At 44.0% G+C, this 15838-nt stretch overlaps 2 long non-coding RNA genes across 2 annotated transcripts in view; both read left to right on the top strand.

Annotated features, from left to right (window-relative positions):
- Positions 1-2386: 2386 nt before the first annotated feature.
- Positions 2387-4591, top strand: LOC147018858 (uncharacterized). Its single transcript, XR_015062819.1, has 3 exons — positions 2387-2850; positions 3466-3564; positions 4176-4591. It is a non-coding gene; the product is annotated as an uncharacterized LOC147018858 (long non-coding RNA).
- Positions 4592-6994: 2403 nt separating this feature from the next.
- LOC147018857 (uncharacterized) overlaps positions 6995-15838 on the top strand; it is a 15865-nt gene continuing 7021 nt past the window's right edge. The window contains exons 1-2 of the long non-coding RNA XR_015062818.1: positions 6995-7192; positions 7350-7436. This is a non-coding gene — a long non-coding RNA (uncharacterized LOC147018857). The remainder of the gene's footprint in view (positions 7193-7349; positions 7437-15838) is intronic.

Here is a 15838-nt window from a genome sequence, read left to right as displayed (position 1 = left end):
GGTGTTGGTACCTCTCTCATCAGCCATGGCACTTCTGCAAAAGTCTTCTGTGACTCCATGGGACTAACTCTATTTGTAAATTTTCACACCCAGATTTCTATCCATGGCAAATCATCCCTTCTGTATTTGGTTATGACCAACTTCCCTGCGAATGTATCTTTCTCTTCCTCTGCCCAAATTGGGTCATCTGATCATGTCCTTATGAAGGTCAACATCTCTCTGGCCATTCTCAGGGAACAGCCATCTAATCGCACTTCAGGACTGGTCTTCAATGTCTACCACCCATGACATAAATTCAGCTTTGGAATTCTTCCACAAATACCTGCTTCCCCTCATGCATATATTCAGCCCATCTCATCTTCCATTATCAAAGCCATCCTCCCGCCCCAGGTACACTGAATCCTGTGGTGAGGCGGTTGCCTTAAAACAACTTGCATTCTTCTCCTGGAAAGCAAATCCGACTGAAGACAACCTCAGATCATTCCAAAAAGCCCGCAACAAGTGTGTGTGTCCACTCTCAGGAGAGCCAAAAAACAACATCTGTCCAACCTCAAAATTGAACTTTCAATCTTGTCTCCCTCCTCCAAAACCTGGTGGGGCCTTATGAAGTCTGTCTCTGGTGTATGCTCCCCTCCATCGCAATTCCATCGGTCAAATGACACTACAGCCAACTCTGCTTATGAGAGGGCCAAATGGCTCAATTCTGTTTGCTTCCAAATCTTGTCCCCAACCCCTCGATCTTTATTCTGTTGTGGCAGTTTTGGTCACCTATCTTAAGACAGAAAGAACCTTTAGTTTAGTTTAAGCTGTTTATTCAGTAGTAATATCAGATAGACTCACACGAGGAAGCCTCGCCTGGAGCAGTGTCTCAGGCAAAAATTTAACTACACATAGCGTATTTCGAGTATATATATATATATATATATATATATATATATATATATATATATATATATATATATATATATATATATATATATATATATATATATATATATATGTGATCCCTCCAGGGCGTGGTTAATATATCAAAATAAATTAACTGAACAAAGAGAGGCCTCTTGGCGAAACAACAGATGGAACTTCGTAAGGTTAACATCACAAACACAGGATGAAAAACGGTCTGTTATCAGAGCTTGCTTATTGCCCCGGTGAAAGAGGATTTGATTTCTTGCTGCTCATCTGGAAAGAGGTAAGGTTTTACAAGGTTTTTACGACTACAGAGGAATGTGTGTATTCTACCTCCCACAAGCTCTCCCAGAATATATTTATTAAATTCTTCCTCAAAGCACAAACTGAAGGTAATTGACATTTTACCTCATTATAAATTCAATTAACAATTCAGTTTCCCACAGCACCCACCCTTCCCAGTTGCACCCAACTTCTCCTGAACTCTGTCTTTTGCACTTGAGAAGGTGGAGAAGTTTCTGGCAACCATTGATTCTTCAACGGGAACATATGGCATCAGCTAACAGTGTCGTATAAACCTGTGATATATATATATATATATATATATATATATATATATATATATATATATATATATATATATATATCTCTCTCTCTCTCTCTCTCTCTCTCTCTCTCTCTCTCTCTCTCTCTCTCTCTCTCTCTCTCTCTCTCTCTCTCTCTCTCTCTCTCTCTCTCTCTCTCTCTTTTTTTTTTTCCACCCTATAATTTGCTCCAGATAATCTTTCATCTGCTTAAACATCAATGCATCATACAAGATGCCTCGAGAATGATACCATCACACATCACAACTTCAGTACCATGTGAAACATTTTTATATATATACACACAGTATATAATCGAAACATGTGTGACGAGCATTCCACTGATCCCCTCCCATTGGACACAGTCCACACCAAAGCGGCGCCTCCAACACAGAGGCTTCAGCCCAGTGACTCTGTCAAAAAGACAAAGATTACATTTGGTCATCATCAGTTAAACATTTTATATATGGTCATCATCAGTTAAACATCAAACGGAACCACAGATCGGGACTTCAGGCTTATTTGCCCTCATCAGGATGGTGTCAGGATGTTGATGTGGACTGTGTCCAATGGGGATCAGCGGAGTGCTCGTGCCATTACTGTATGTGTGTGTATATATATATATACATAATTATATATATGAACATACATGCATACTACATGAAGGACGGCTGTCCATTCTGTCACATCATATTGATATGGATACAAATTGTGTGATTCAACTTTGAGAGTCGACATTTCCCCCCCAACTGCATCATGCATGGACTTGTCGTGGGGTAGAAGGTGCTATGTTAGATGGATTAAAGTTCAAGAAACAACTGGAATCTTTGAGTCAGTGAATATTACACGTTTGTCTGCTGTTATGTCAATTGGCTGTGAGTAGGCCTTGGGCGATTGGCTCCCGACAAGGTTATCCTACATACTCATTCAAAGCTGATGGTTGAAATCCGATTCAGTGTTTGTTTTTTTTTTACGATCATAACTCATGGGCTAAATGATTATGTCTAAATCTACAGTTAAATGGGAGAAAAATTCTGAAAAAAACAATTTATTAAAACCTTATATAATTTAATAATAGGCTCAGCAGGACATAAGGTAAAATTGCTCGAAACAGAAGTATTGTATTCACAATCGCCATGAATTCCCTGTAACTTTTATCTTTCGTGTTAAAAATGTCAGAAGGTTGTTGCAGCCCATCGACGTCACAGGCCTTCTGAGGCGTCCAGTTTGTGGTGGCCCCAGCACTGATCTCTACACCTGGATTGGTCGCGTCCACAGCGATTGTATACCGAGGAGTGAAGTCACCGGAAGTTTACTTTACGCCATCTTGTCTCCCCCAAAACATCACTGCAGCGAAGTACGAAAACTGCAGACTGGCAGTCAGAAATCTCCAAATGCAATAAATAAACTTTGCATGTAACTCATGCAAAGTTTTATGAGTTGGTGTAATGAACTTGTGGAAATCACAGACCTCATGTGTCCGTGAGAGAATGTCACTTTGCGTGGTTTAGTCACCTTTTACGTCTGTGCGCTGACAGGGATCACAGATTTACAGACCGCACCGCACCGGGAAGCTTACTAACTTAAGTCATGAACTATATGATAGTAACTTGTTCAATCATTGTCATGCTATTCCTGCATGCCAAAATTATTGAAAACGAATTGATCTTTTCGGGCAAAAAAAATCTCTTTTTCATTTCAGGGTGATAAAAAGTCATATGGTCTACATTTACGAGGGCACTCTGCAAGAACCACTTTTGCGATTCATGCATTTCACCGTAGCGTAGCAATCTCATGGATGGTGTCAATTTTTTGAGCAATAGGTCTGCTGTTATGTTATTATATTTTAGCGAGGGAGGGGTTTGAAAAAATGCAAAAGCTTTGTACGTATGTGAAAATGGCAAAAATGTTGAACGACCCCTCACAGTACTTAATGAAATCACTTGTTTTGTTTGTTTGTAACATCACATAGGTTTACCCAAAGCAATCCAGCAATGCCATCCTGTGCAGCAATTGGATGCACCAATCGTGATGACCGGGCAACACGAGGAAAAGGTGTTGCATTCCTTCTGTAAGTATATTATGTAATTAAGCTCAAAGGGACCGTGCTAATCAGGCTCTCGATTGACCACTTACTGTAAAAGTGGAAATTTTTCGCGGAACATTAGTTTTTTGCGCTTTTCACGCTCAACCCAGCTACAGCGAAAATAACATGCGAATATGTTCTATGTTATAGGTCTATGTAAGAAAACTAAAAAGTGTGAGTTTATAAACAAGCGAAGTACATAAAAATCAGTAAATTATGAAAAATTACACATACAAAAATTAGGCCTACCACTTTTACAGTACCAGGTACCTGATACCCTGATTTCTTTACAGTGTAAATTCGGGATCCACCAGGCTCTCCATGTACTCTTGACTGAATTTTGTACACAATTCACGTAAAGGGGATTCAGAGATGTTTGGCATTTTGTTTATTCTAAATTAAATTTTTGATCAGCCCACTGAATCCTGTTAACATCAATTGTTATTTCACTTCTGAATTGAAAAGAATGTCGATTCACACAATACAAGTGCATTTAGTAAGCCAGCATTTAAATATCACAACTGTATTACCAAACCCCTTTTAGAAGATTTTCACCCTTACATGTAAGCTCCCTATTCTTTGATTTGTGTATACAGCTTTCCACATTGTGAGCCAGAGAGGCTGAGGAGATGGGTGGTCAACATGAAATGAGACAAGTGGACCCCCACTGCAAGATCTCATTTGTGTTCTCTTCATTTTGAGGAACAATGCTTTGATCGAACTGGACAGAAAGCAATACTGAGAACTGGTGCTGGGCCTACAGTATTTAACTTCCCCAAGCATCTTCAAAAGGTACAGAATCATATTTTAAAATGTACTTTACTGCTGTTTTATTGTTCTTTTCATTGAAATGTTAAAAATAATTTTCCCATAAAATTCCATTGTTTCAATTTCAATATTGAGGTTGTCAATATTTGTTTATGCTTTTTAATGTACATGTACATGTACATAAGCCTGATGCATCTTTGTTGTGTTATTTTTTAGAATTCAAAATAAACCCTGCCTCCATGTTGAGATTTTTTTGGTTTGTTATTTTTTGCCAATAACAGTTTTGTTACTAATGCAATGTTGAAATTAATGATTATATAGATGATATGACATGAACATGCTTGAGGTAACATGGCCACTTTGTTGTTCAAGGTTGGTAGGCAAAATGAAGCAATGGTCATTTTTTCCTTTTCTCCACGTCACATCATCTATAAAATAAGGAGTTTACCATGCTTTTCAAATAATGTTTACACCCTGCAATTTTGATAATGATATGTGACACATTACGGAAAAAAAGTTCCCCAAGAATGAGCGACATATACCTTCTTTGGTTAGGGAACAACCCAAAAGATTGACGACGTCATATAAACGAAACTAGTTTCGTTTCTTGGCCGACCCCCTCCCTCCCTGCCAGAAATGTAATCCAATTATTGAGAAATACCTTCTTCAGACCCTGTTCATGCAGACCAATGTTTTTTCACAAATGTAATCAAGAATTTTAGCCTGCTTCCCCCTCCCCCAAAACGAAACGGAAAAAAAACGAAACTAGTTTTGTTTACAGGATATCATCGTTCTTTTGGGTTGTTCCCTTCGGGCCGGCTAAAATCTATTTTTATCCCACCATGGATCTTGTAATAGAAAAGGGACTATTGGGTTGGACCCTTCTTTAGAAATTTTAATTTTGCTCTACCTTTTAAAAATGTTACGGTCTGATACCCATCATAAATAACAATTACTACAAAAGAATCAGTCTCTGCTAACTGCTTTGCTTTATAAGCGACATACATGTATCGCTGCACCTCATTACCTTTTGCTGTCATGTGTCACATACTCATGTGTCATGGCTCACAGAATTGATATTTTGATGGGGGCTAATTTATCAATTTTCTTCAGAAAATTAGGGGTGTGACCCCCCATATTCTTTGAGCCCTGGTCACATTATGCCTACTTGTGCAAGTTGATTTCAATTTTGTTCTGTTACAGTTTTTATTTCTGTGCATTATTTCATGTCTCAAGGTCTGCAGAATGGCACAGATTTTTCTCATGAGGAGATGGTATTTGATTCCTGTGTTTCACTTTATGGGTTTGTATTTTGATTCATATGTTAATTTCTTTGTAAATGTGTAAACTTGTTGGTATATTTTGATGTTATGGTTCAATCTCACATTATGACATTCTGCTCATAGAAATTGCAGAATGATCAAATCATTTCATTCCTCATTATATTACACTAACATTTATGTGAAAGTGTTCTGTAAATGTTAAAGGCAATGAAATAATATGTAAGCCTATTGGGGGGTGGGGATGGAAGTTTGGGTCGGGCAGAATAAGTTTTTATATGTATACCTTTATGCAGAATTTGGTGAGGATTTTTTTTTTGGGAGTCTTTACTAGCGGCTGAAGATATATTTTTTTTTACCACAAAAACTTCCATCCCCCCCCCCCCGAGAATCTAATGGGACACCTGTTATTTTGGAGAGTGACAGATTAAAAACCAACAAATTAAACCCTTTAAGTTTGGAAATTTATTCACATATGCCTTCCCCAAAATCGCTCGCCGATGCGAAAACAAATTTTCCCCACAAAAGAAAAAATCATTTCCCCCGCACTCTCTTTTGTACATTAAAAAGTTTTGACCCTCCCACTTATGTTGAACCAAAATCCCCCCCCACCATTTTTTCCCTCCCCTGCTACAAAAAATGTCGAGGAAAACCTTACCTTAAAAAACACTAAAAACAGCAAAAAAAAAAAGAATTTTTTAAAATCCCTTAAAAAACGTAAGAAAGTTGAAAGTTTTAAAAAAATTCTTAAAAAGTTAAGAAACGTAGAATAACATAAAATTGCCTAAAATAACAAAACATTTTAAATAACATAAAAAAACATGACTTTAGTTTTGTTTTGTTATTGATGAAGTGACCTGGAGCCTAATGTAACTTCGACGTTATATTACGCCTATGTTTGTTTTCTGATCCAACCCTGTGTCAGGCCTCATAATATGCATTGATCGCCTCCTTGCAATTGCCAAGGAGCTCCAAGGGAATTTTCTGGAATTCGATTGAGTAATAGGAAGAGTAATTTACTTCAAAATCCATTAAAATATTAGACAGAAGTTGAAACATATTTGAAGAAATATATTTTGCAAAATCGGCCGGGCCCGGTTCAACGTTGCGTGGAGTTCGCCTCTTTTGGGGGAGACAAGATGGCAGACAGTGCACTTCCGGTGGCTTCACGCACGGAGCCGTCGTGACCAATCCAGGTGCAGAGATCAGTGGGCCCCAGGCTTCAGCCTTCTGGCCTATAGGATTCCTTTCTGGCCCAGTGGAATTGATCCAAGCGATAGGGACACGATAATATGTGCACATAAGCAACAGCAATATTTTGGCTTCATGACATCACCTGAGTTGTGTCTTTTTTTCGAGGCATCGAGCAATGAAGCCAGTGTTCTGTGTCTATACACCGCCCGCGTTATTTTTTATTTTATTTCGCGAACAATCGAGACTGTGCATGTTACGGCATCTTCTTCTTCTTTTAGCGGCAACATATTACACTCCCAAAAATCGTCTGTTTACGGTTTTGAACCCCAACGCTGCCCTCTACCTTCACCCGATTATCTACAATTGGAAAGGTAATCATCGATTTTATTTGGTTGAAAAAAAAAAACGTTCACATGGTTTCGTATTCCGTTTGAATGCGCGTGATGAAACTATACATACAGTACGTCAGTACTTCCTTATTCCTTCTCATTCCTCTTGCACTTCTCGATACAATGACGCCACCGAAAGGGATGGAAACTGATGAAAAGCGAGAGCAAGCTCAGCAACATATGCAAGCCAAAGAGCGAATGCGGCAGACGGCAGCTGAACAAGAACGTGAGAGAGCTACAAAAATAACACGCTGATAAGATAACAACCGCAGATCACAAGAAAATTCTGCTACTAAACAATGAATGCAGGCACGTCGACATTCTGTGACGATGCTCCACACGGTCTCCACACGGTCTCCACACGATCTCCACACGATCTCCACACGGTCTCCGCACGATCTCCACACGATCTCCACACGGTCTCCACACGATCTCCACACGATCTCCACACGGTCTCCACACGGTCTCCACACGATCTCCACACGATCTCCACACGATCTCCACACGGTCTCCACACGGTCTCCACACGATCTCCACACGGTCTCCACACGATCTCCACACGTCCGGCTGTGGCCAGAACAACGCACCTATTGTCGGGTGCCGCACCACGGAGCATCCCTCCCCCGAAACGCTCAGCTACCGAAAACTATAACCTCAACCCCCTCCGTCCCTGGCTGAAAAAGTCCTTCTTTTCATTGGGGTTTCTTTTTCTGTGTGTGTGTGTGTGTGTCTGAGTGTGCTGGCGCCTGCTTGTTAAGTAAGCCTGTAGAAGATCTTTTATTGTTGTAACTGTGAATAATCTCGCGTCAAGTCTGCACTGTGTCTGCTTTAGTAAGTTGCTTGTATAATTGTCGCACCCCCCCACACCCCTCTCCTCTTTCCCTGCGTTACATACCCAATAAACCTTTGTTGTGCCACATGCTTTTCTTGCTTGCTGTAAATAAATAATTGTTGTAGAAATGTTCCCAGCTCGCCTTTGTCTTTTCCCTCATTGGTCCAGCATGGTTCGAATCCAGGTTTAGCCGGGTCTTTATTCCTAACGGTCTGTTCCTTCTAGTCGGTACGTCCTTGGCAGTGTCGCTCGGCTGCATCCGATCCGGAAAGGTGATCCGATCCGGTAGAGTGATCCGGTTCGGACAAGGCATACCGAAGGCGTGGTTTTCCGGTGGTTAAACCGCGTGGTTAATTAGGCAACCCGATTCCATAGGTGGGAGGACCCTAGGTCACGCGGTTGAGTTATTTGCGGCCACGATCGGTTATATATAATGTTGTGGGCCGGTGGGGTCAGGTGAGAAGACCACTAGGTGGGGGAAGCTACCCCGATTCCCACCAGACTCCCCGGAATTGTAGGCCGTCGCTCACAGATAATTCCGTGACACAGCGGGTCGCTTAACGGACTGTGGACGCCAATAACTCAACCGCGTGACCTAGGGTCTTCCCACCTATGGAATCGGGTTGCCTTTGAACCATCAGGAATCCATCATTTCAGTTTAAAAAAAAATCCTTTTCTCCAATGACCTCACCTCAGGTCAACAATTTGGATTTAAACAAGGTTACTCCACCTTGGACACGCTACTCCTACTTTCCCAAAAATGGTTGGAGGCCTCAATTACACACATGCGATCAGGGCAATCTCTCTGGACTTATCTTGAGCTCTTGATAGAGTCTGGCATCCTGCCTTGCTTTCTAATCTCTCTGCCGATGGCATCCAAAGGCCAACTCCACTCTTGGGTTATTGACTTTCTCAACTCTCATAACCAATGTGTGGCTCTCAATGGAATCCTTTCATTTCCTCTCCCTGTCCAGGCTGGAGTGCCCCAAGGCAGTGTTCTGGGCCCAGTCCTATTCCTGATCTTCATAGTGATCTCTCTGACTCTCTGGAAAATCCCCTTTACCTCTTTTCTCATTCTTCAGAGAGAGGTTGCAACCTCTTCCATCTGTTCAGACCTTGACAAAAATCACAAACTGGTCAAACACTTGGAATATGTCTTTTAAGCCTGAGAAATCCCACACACTCGCTCTCCCTTTCCAAAAAGACAGTACCGCAAACCATCTCTTCAACTTTCTGAGCAACCATCTCAAAGAAGTTCAGTCACTCAAACTCTTGGGTCTCACTCTCAGCCATGATCTCTCTTGGGCAAGTCACATTTCAAAGCTGGCCTAAAAAGCCAGTTGCCAACTGGGCATCATCCCAGATGATGAAGATGAGCAGCGATTCGTGATTTTGGTAGTTTTACCAGAAGGGGGTTGTTGGCGGACCTTGAGCGCCCTGTGGAAATGTGGTGGGGACAAATCGCAGAGAGAGCAGGGGGGGGCAAGGCTGGAGAGGAGTCGGTAGAAGACAGAAAGACCACCGACCAACCTGCGGTGATTGAGTGAGAGGCCCAAAGACTCAGCTTCATTGCGGGAGATGCCGATGATCTTAAATGCCCTGGTTTCGACAGCTTGAAGCCGAGAAAGGTGGGAGGCAGGAGCACCAGCCCAGAGGGGAGAGCAGTACTCCATCAGGCTACGGACAAAAGCTTTGTAAGTGGTCAGGAGCTCAAGAGGGCCGAGGAAGGACTTAGCACGACGGAGGATTCCCAGTCGGCGACTGGCTTTTGAGGCGAGGTTGGAAATGTGACTTTCCCAGGAAAGGTCATGGCAGATAGTGAGACCTAGAAGCTTGAAAGAAAAGACTTCTTCCAGAGGATTGTTGAGAAAGTGGATGGGGGGTTTTGTAAACGGTCCTTTCGAAGAGACATAGTGAGAGTGTGAGATTTGTCCGGATTGAAAGACATGTTCCACGTGTTGGACCAGTTTGTGATTTTATCCAGATCTGCAGTGAGCGAAGAAGCTGCTGCTTGCCGGTCTGAGGGATGACAGATGGTACGGCAGAGGGTGGAGTCGTCGGCAAAGAGAAATAGAGGATTTTCCAGAGAGTCCGAGAGATCATTGATGAAAACCAGAAAAAGAACAGGGCCCAGAACGCTACCTTGAGGAACTCCAGCCTGCACAGGAAGAGGGGATGAAAGAACTCCATTTAGGGCCACACGTTGACTGCGACAGGAGAGGAAGTCTGCGAGCCTTGAGTGGAGATGGCCTTGAATACCATGGGAAGAGAGTTTGGTGAGTAGGGCAGGGTGCCAGACTGTGTCAAAAGCACGTGATATGTCCAGGGATACGGCTCGGATTTCCTGTCTGGCATTGAGGACCTCCATCCATTGATGGGAGAGCAGAAGCAGCATATCCAGGGTAGAGTGACCTGGTCTGAAACCAAATTGATGATTGGAAATCAAGCCATTGAAGAAGAGGAAGGATTTCATGTCTGAAGCGATGATGGATTCCATCACCTTGCTGATGATTGGGAGAAGGCTGATTGGTCTGTAGTTACAGGGATCTGTTTTTGCACCTTTTTATGCAGGGCAGTGATGTTAGCAGATTTCCAAGCAGATGGCAGATGACCTTGGGCAAATGAGAGGGTGAATAGAACAGAGAGAGGGTGAGCAAGAGCAGAAGAGCAGGCTTTGAGGACATGTGGGCTGATGCCGTCTGGACCGGTTGCAGAATCTGACTCGAGGTTTGAAAGCAAGCTCTCCACCTTGTCAGGAGAAAAGGATACAGAGTCCAGGGACAGTTGGGTGCGACTGGGTAAAGTGGGTAGAGATAGTGATGGGTTTAGGACACAAGATTTAGCTGCAAACACCGAGTTTAGACATTCAGCTTTATCACGTGTGGAATCAGCAGTGCGGCCATTTGAGGTAAGGGAAGGGATGGAGGGGGAACATACACCAGAAACAGATTTGATTAAACGCCACCAGGATTTTGAGGAGGGAGAGAGGTTTGAGAGTTCAGACTTGAGATGAGAAAGATGTTGTTTTCTGGCTCTCCTGAGGGTAGATACACACTTGTTCTGAGCTTTGTGGAAAGAACTGAGATTGCCCTCAGTTGGGTTTGCTTTCCATGAGGCAAAGGCAAGTTGTTTCAGGACAACTGCCTCGCCACATGCTTCAGTAAACCAAGGGCGGGAGGAAGGGTAAGACAACTGAACACGAGAGGGGATAAATCTGTGCATGAGGGAGAGCAAGTTTATTTGAAAGAATTCCCAGGATAAGTTGATGTTTGAGAAAGTAGTGATAGGAGACCAGTCTGTAAGTTTGATGGCTGCTCGGAGACCCTGCCAGTCGGCTTGAGTGAAATGCCAGACTCGACGGCGGTGAGGTGGTTCTCTGATAACAGCCAGAGAGATGTCCACTTTGACAAGGACGTGGTCAGAAGAACCAATTGGAGCGAAGGAAGAGCAGCAGATATTGTCAGGGAAATTTGTCAAAATCAGATCCAGAAGAGATGGAGTACCATTGGTTGAGATCCGGGTCGGGAAGTTGACTGATTGAGTCAGTCCCAATGAGTCGCAGAAAGCTTTTGCTGAGGTGTCATGGCAGGTGAGAGAGGTACCCACACCTAGCCAACTGGCGTGATGACAATTGAAGTCACCACATAAGAGGAAGAGAGAGTTTGGATGAGAAGATAGAAGATGGTCCATGTTTTCGGATAGTGAGGTGTAGATGGAGTCATCACTGTTCGGTGGACGGTACAGTACACATATAAACATGAGGTGGGAGTGGAGGGGAAGCCGAAGCCAGAGGTATTCCTGGGGGTGTGGGGGAGTGAGAGCAGTGCATGGAGAGTGAGGAATAGAGTCTTTGATGAAGAGAGCAACACCTCCACCAGGACGAGGCTCAGGTCTGTCATACCGTAAAAGGGAGTAACCAGGGAGAGATACTTGGGAGTCAGACACGTCTTGAGAGAGGAAAGTTTCTGTTAGGCAGATAATGTCTGGTTTGTCAGTGGCAACCTGTATGGAAAGATCTGAAAGGTTTCAGCGAAGGCCCCAGATATTTGAGGTCCACACTTTTAATGAAGAGGAAGGGGAGGAGGCTTTGGGTGCAGGAGGTGGAGGGGGAGGGGGAGGGTAGGACAAGGGACGAGGGGGGCAGGTAAGGCCGGTTGCTGAAGGAGTGTGGGGTATTGCAGAATAGCGAGGGGAGGGGGCCGACTGAGGAGGAGAAAAGGATCTGTGGTGCTGGGGGAGAGGGGGGCAAGAGACAAGGAAGAAGGCAGTTGAGGATTTGAGGAGGTGGAGTGAAGAGATGGAGGTGAGAGGGCAGTGGAGGGAGGCAGGTTGGTGGATGAGAGGGGGGCAACTTTGAGAAGGAAGAGTGAGGGGGATGAAAGGTGGGAGAAAGGTGAGGGAGGAATTTTTGAGAGAGGTGAGAGGGAGGCTTGGAGGGAGAAGAGTGGGATGGTTGCTTTGAGAGTGAGAGTGAGGGGTGAGGGGGGTGAGTTGGCACTGAAGTTGGAAAAAAAGAATGTTTGATGGAAAGCGAGCATCCATGGCAAACTGTGGTTTTTAAAAGTTTTAGGTCAGAGATGCGATTTAACACAATTTTTGATGGATGCAATGAAGGCGAATTCAGAGCATGGAGAGAAGAAGCGCTGTAATAGTTGGATTTTTTTAGGCAAGGAATGAAGGAGAGGTCGAAATGAGAGCAGTCTGTTAAAATAGCAGAAGAGTAGTGCATTGATTGATTTCTCCTTTCTCTTTCTGCTGTCCTTTTGTTATGTTGCGTCTTGATCCATTCTGTGTTATAGCCTTTCCACGAGCCTTGACTGTATGCAAAATAAAAATAATAATGTTTGCTAACTGATTTTGAATAAACCTGCATATCTCCTTACTGTCCCAATGCACTTGGTATTATAATGTAAACAGACACTGAGCATCAGATTTTGTAATGCAAACGATAATTATTTTGGGGGAACAAGTTTATTTTTGTTTTGTCTCATTGTGGATTTCAGAAGCGAATAATTAGCTCGACTACTGTTATTCTGACCTTTGCAAAACATGTTTCAACAGTGTAAGAAAACATTTTGTCAATCGATGGGGTGAGGAAAGACTGAAATATTATTTACAAACTAGAAAATGTCTGTGAAGCAAACATTATTTATCATTTGCTGATTCATTGACCCATCGATATGGCTGGTTAAGGAGTTGAGGAGTTGAGAGAAAATGCTTCATGTTTGCTAAAGGTCAAGCAGACTCATCGGGTCCAAAGCTCATTGCACAATGCACAGAGAGGAGATAAGACAGAGGGGGCTGTAGCAGATTAGATGGCAGGAAAATTCCATGATATCCAAAGTTTCTCTTTGTCGTATGGAAAGGAATTTGATAAGTGAAGGGAATTTACAAACTCAAGCAATAATAGCTAGTTGTAAACAATGTACAGAGAGTTCACAATTTACTGGTTCACCTCTCTGTCATCAAGTTGTTGTTCAGGTTTGTAAATTCCCCTCCTTATCATGTCCACCTCAAAGTAAGCAACAATTAGTTGAACTATTCAAGCAGGTAGTGCAATGTCATGCACCTCATGTCATGATCCATGATATTTATTATCCCACATTAACTCTTTGCAACTCAACTTTCTTATTGACTTGTTTCAGTGTTTCATCCCTCTGTCTCTGTCAGGAGGCAAGTTGTTTGAGGGCAAACATCTCACCACAGGATTCTGTGCACCGGACTGAGAGGATAAGTATGATAACTGCAGAGGAGATGGCATAAATCTGTACATAAGGGAAAGCAAGCTTGTATGGAAGCATTCCCAGGCAGTAATAATATCAGGAGAGGTGGAAATGAAGAACCAGTCTTAACATGAGTGGACAACTAGCATTTCCTACTCGTCAGCTTGAGTGAATTGCCAGACTCTACGGCACTGAGGCAGCTCTCTGGCAATAGCCAGAGAGAGGTTATCTCTCACAAGCACATGATCAGATGAATCTATTGGAGGAGAAATGGAACAGGAGTCATTTATAGGAAAATCCATTACCAAATCTAGAAGGGAAGACGTGCCATTGGGAGAAATCTGGGTCAGAAAGGTCACTCTTTGGGTGAGGCCCATGGAATCACAGAAATCCTTTCTGCAATGCCATGGCTGGTTTAAGAAATCCCAGCTAAATGGCATGGTGATAGTTGAAATCACTGCATGTGAGGAAGAGAGAGTTTGGATGGGTGTGATAAGATGGTCCATGTTGGCAGAGGGAGATGTAACCAGTCATCCCTGTATTTATATTGTTACGGCTGTGGAAACTCGCAGAGCACCATATAGGTCCTTAGTTCAGTTATGCCGATAAGTCCGTGTTCAGTTTGATTTCCCCACCGTTGTCTAATGGGAATTATTTGTGTCACCCGGGCTGTGATCTTTGAGTTAGCCATTTTTCTTTTACTATCGTTATTTTGGACCAACCGCCATTACTACCACCACAAAGCTCCACCAACCACAACAACCACGATCACCACAACCACCTTCGCATCAACCGCCAACATCCCCACAGACAACGAACAGCCGCCTTCACAACAACCACCTTAACCACCATCACCCAACCACACCACCCTCACTACTACCACAAATGCCAGCCACACCACCCTCCCGACCACCACGAACGCCAGCCACACCACCATCAAGACCACCACAAAACGCCAGCCACGCCACCATAACGCCAACCACACCACCACCGCATTTCCACCTCAGCACGGTTGCGAGAAGCCTGGCATTCATCGGGGGAGAACAGACGACGGCCTCACCCCTCCCCCCAACGACAAACACGTGCGGAAAAAACGAAAGCTATGGCAAAGGCAAAAGAAAGGCCCCGATTCGGCGAGGAAAACGCCCTGCTTCTGGAAGCTTCACGCGCGTGCTGGAAGGGAGGGGGCGAGGGGGAGGGGCAAGGGCCGTGGAGATAAAAGCGAGTGCTGAACGCAGTGAAGTGTGTGTCGTCGAGGAGAACCGAGTGGTGGGTCGTCAAGGAGAAGCGAGTGGAGAGGCGAGTGGAAGTCAGTCGGTGGAGGTCTGGGCTCGTGTGAGAGTCTGGAGAGGTCGAGGAGCCGCGTGGAAGTCTGAAGCCTGAAGCCTGCAGTAGCTGGAGAGGCTGAGGAGAACGGAGGAGGCGCGAACGCGGAGCGCGGCTAAGCCTGCTGTGCCGCGCAGAGCTGCGGAACGTGTACGAGCCGGAGAGAGCTCGCCCGCCAGCGCCAGATGGTCCGAGGTGATCGGGCTTCAGGACAGTCCGAGCATCGATGAGGAATGGACGGGTTCTTACAGAGCATCAACTCTAAGAGAGCAAAGACCCGTTCGTTCCTCTCAGGCGTTGCCGGCTGGGGCCGAATCACCAGGCCGCGGCCGAGCCATGGTTACACTAGCTGCCGTGGGGAGGGAGCGTCGTGGGTCTCCCCAGCGAGGAAGGTCACCTGCGCGGCCTCGCGGAGCCTCTGCGGTCTACACGGTTCCATGCAATAAAGACCCAAAGAGGTCCAGTCTGCCCCTCATCTGTCCTGGTGCTTTTCTTTGCTTTCGAATGAATGTTGTGGTGCCATGTCCGCAAGTAGAACTGTATAAGTGACTGCACATAATAAATAGACTATTAGCTCTTTCCTTTGCATTGTGTTTGGCTGTATAATTGCATGTGTGTGTTTTGTATTGATTCCATACCTGCATGATTGTATACGTGTGGGAAATAATAAATGTGCTTGTTTGAATGTAACCTGATCGTCGCGTCATTTTCCCTCCATTGAACTGCCGTATTGCATTCCGGAATAAT

This window comes from Eptatretus burgeri, chromosome 10 (genome assembly GCF_056783735.1).
Source record: "Eptatretus burgeri isolate ZD-2024b chromosome 10, Ebu_testis_v1, whole genome shotgun sequence".
NCBI classification, from domain to species: Eukaryota; Metazoa; Chordata; class Myxini; order Myxiniformes; family Myxinidae; genus Eptatretus; species Eptatretus burgeri.
The sequence above is the reverse complement of the archived record's forward strand: the minus strand, read 5'-3'. Positions and strand labels throughout refer to the sequence as shown.